Source organism: Adiantum capillus-veneris, chromosome 16 (genome assembly GCF_014529385.1).
Source record: "Adiantum capillus-veneris isolate H3 chromosome 16, ASM1452938v2, whole genome shotgun sequence".
Classification (NCBI taxonomy): domain Eukaryota; kingdom Viridiplantae; phylum Streptophyta; class Polypodiopsida; order Polypodiales; family Pteridaceae; genus Adiantum; species Adiantum capillus-veneris.
The window spans coordinates 58,429,874-58,433,369 of NC_140946.1; the positions used below are offsets into that span (position 1 = coordinate 58,429,874).

Here is a 3,496-nt window from a genome sequence, read left to right on the forward strand (position 1 = left end):
GACAAGCACCTTGAGCTTGGGCCGGGTTCTCACTTCAAGCTCAGCCCTAGCATACCTAAGGTCAAAGGACTTTTACACACATTATTGGAGGTCTTCAATGAAGCTAACCCTAAGGTCTTATGCTCCATTGGTTAGCCTTGCTCTTGATGGACCATCTCCCATTTGGGCCCCTTTACTATTGGCCCCGTGTTGAGATAGATCTATAAGCACATATCTATATCTTAACACTTGTTCCCATTTATTCTCCCACATTAAGTGATCAATTTAATATGAGAAAATCGTTTGGGTTGGTTAGATATTAGATTTTATGACAAAATAACTCTCTCAATTGTTTCCGATGTAGGTTGCAACATTGAGAACGTTTGATGAAGGAAGAGTTGATATCGAATCTTTTTTGAAGACCCTCAGAAAGCCCATTTGTATGAGTATGCCAATACTTAGCAATTGCCCTACATAATTTCTTTGCCTCTCTCTCATCAATGTGACCATCGTCATGCGTTCGTGCCATTCTCTTCTGATTACTTCTTTGTTCCCTCTTCTTTGCAGCACAATAGTTCCGCAGACCAGGAAGAAGTTTCCTTGGGGTGTGGTGTGTAATAGACAATGGAAGAAGATATAGGGTGCCATTGTCGACATCATGTGATTCCATGTGGAAGGAGTAACGAGGCTAATGATACAACAAACAAGACCATTGAACACATTCATATTCCTCATGGGGGGGGAGAGAGAGAGAGAGAGAGAGAGAGAGAGAGAGAGACTAATATGATATGTTGCTGAGATACGTCCACAGTGGCCAAACAGTGTGCAAGCTAGCAGTTGTTGAATATGGTGCACCCCAAAGAATCTCTAGAGGCTATGGAGGAGAGAGAGAGAGAGAGAGAGAGAGAGAGAGAGAGAGAGAGAGAGAGAGAGAGAGAAATCATTGTGAGCCCTAAACCAAAAGACAAGCACAACTAAGGAGTCCAAAAGTAGAGGCAATCGAGAAGGGAGGGGGGGAGGGAGACAGAGGAAGAGATGGCACAGGAACAATTCTGGAGGAGGGACCCATTGAGTGAGTGTTGTAGAGTCCACAAGTAGTGGCAGTAGCGAGAGAATATTCAATAGCCTTTAATGGGATAAGTCAATTTTCTATATGTTTAAAAATTCCAAGTCCGCATGCCTTATTTCCTCCCCCTTTATACTTTTACTTATAGCATTTGAAACTAAACAACCCACATCCCACTCTCTCTCCTCCCAAAGGAGTGTCCAAGACACTCCTTTTTGGAACCACCTAAGTATGCTAACACTTAATTGGACCATCTGATGGAAATAAAAAATTTTGTACCACATGTTTAGCTAGTAAAAAATGCTCCAATTAACTCGTTGACAAATTCATCAAATGCTTCAATATAGCTTTAAATGTTGTTATTTTACTTATACGAAAGAAATCATCCAAGTATCTTTTCAAGCTGTTATGGAGCATGATTTTTTTTTATCTTCAACTTGTAGACACTTATTAAGACCATCACACAAGATTTCAATTTAGATCAATGGTGATAAACAAGAAAAAAGGTATCCTATTTTGAGAAGAAGAATATATAAAATTTGTTTGGAATGGGAATGGTTTCCAGTCTCAATGCTTCGATTACTTGAAAATTTTACATGACATGAATGATGTGGTGGCAATGCACCATTGGTTGTCAGAAGTCGGTGTGGGTGTTAGTGGCGGGAAGTCGGTGCGGATGGTGGTGGCGGGGATATTGATGGAGGAATAGATTCACTAACATTGCTATTGTAGGTGCAACTTCCGTAACCTGTATGTGCATGTGAATTAGAAACATTGTGGTGCATGAGGTAGAGACTTATATTATATATATATACACACACACTTATATAGTTATAAAAGAAAAGATACTTCTCTATATAGGTGGACACACATATTGCACATGGTCAAGCGGAATGGCATATAATGCTTACTTGGATCTGTGATGGTAATTTGTCCGATACCCTGAAATCACAAGTGGATCCATTGGCTTTGTTGGCTTGCCAGTATGCGTTCATTGCAAATGAGGCATGGGAAATCAAGGTGTTAGGGAGGAAACAAGGTTTCTGTGGATCTTGGATAGCGGAGCAATACGCAGCATTAGAGGAGCAAATGAAGTCCAAAGCCTGCTGCAAGCTTGTGTCATTGGAAGTAGCAGCGGGAACGCACCATTGCTTGGCTCTGGCGGGAACAGCTGCTGAGTCAGTGAGGCTCACATCGTACACCCGTGTTCCGTTGGGGTAGAGAAGACCCCAATTTTTCTCAGTAGGTGCTCCTCCCTTGTGGTTCTCGTTGAAGAGAGCGAAGATGTAAGTTGGTATGGGGGTTCCCGGGTGCGAGGGGGTGCCTTGAGATGTGAGCGTCTTTTGCACGAGGGCTTCCATATAAGACGTTGCAAGCTCTGGGGTTGCACCGACGCCGCCGGCCGTGGGCCAGCCCGTTTCTGTAATGACGAGAGAGATGTTTGGAAAGCCGAGCTTGGCTATGGCCGCCCACACAGCATCAAGCTGCGCATCTAGCAGGTTTGTATACGTGAGATCTCCATCTTCAACCTGGGATCTGGTATTAGACTGGAATAGGGCGTACGGGAGCGGGATTTGTTTCGAATTGAAGGACCACGTGAGGTACGGGTAGATGTTGAGGTGGAAAGGAGAGGAGGTGTTTGAGAGGAACTCCAGGAGGGGTTTCATGATGGTGTCTGTGATATCGGCTCTGAAGCTACCGGCAGAAGGAGGATAGGAAGCGCCCAGGACGTCCGCGGCGACGGAGGTGCTCACAACGATGTTATCAGCCAGTCCGGCCTGCGTGTCCACGTGGTCAAGTCGACGGGGACGTGGTTAGATAGGGAGTTACACGTACCTAAACAGTATTAGCGGGGAGATTCGCACGTACCTGCTCAATGGCTGCCTGCATCCGGCGCATGGCGGGGACCAAGCTCAGCCACGTGGCAGTGTCGTCGTGGTTGCTCAGGATCTCGTTGCCCACGTCGACGCCAATGATTTGTGTGGCCGGGTAGTAGGGTAGGATATTGATTCCGACCCAGCGTGCAGCCGCGTCTGTGCTGTTTGCCATGCTCGTCAAGTCCTCATTCTTGACGGTGATCAGCACCGTGAGGTTGGTATTGGCCAGTGCTTTCAGCACACCGGGATCGCTGTCGAAAATCCGCACGCTGCCCACGCCCAGCTCCTCCATCAGTGCCACTGCCTGCGCAGGAGGCGGCAAGTTGTCCGCCACCCTGCCGTAGTTGATGCCCATCGTCATCGCTGATACGTCACAACCTGCAGGAGAACAACAATATACACCAGCATTTCGAGGGACTACCTTATCATAACGCAGTACATATTACAGACACATATTTTGCTTACCTACTACTCGTAACGCACAAACCGTTAACGCTAGTAACATACAACTCATCTTCATTTCTTATCGCCAACCTGCAGCTTCCAAGTTCTCCTCCTCTCCTTTTATAAAGCA

The 3,496-nt window shown here is 46.0% G+C and overlaps 1 pseudogene; it reads right to left on the bottom strand.

Moving 5' to 3' along the window:
* Positions 1-1,624: 1,624 nt before the first annotated feature.
* LOC147439113 (putative glucan endo-1,3-beta-glucosidase A6 pseudogene) lies at positions 1,625-3,283 on the bottom strand (annotated as a pseudogene).
* Positions 3,284-3,496: the final 213 nt, after the last annotated feature.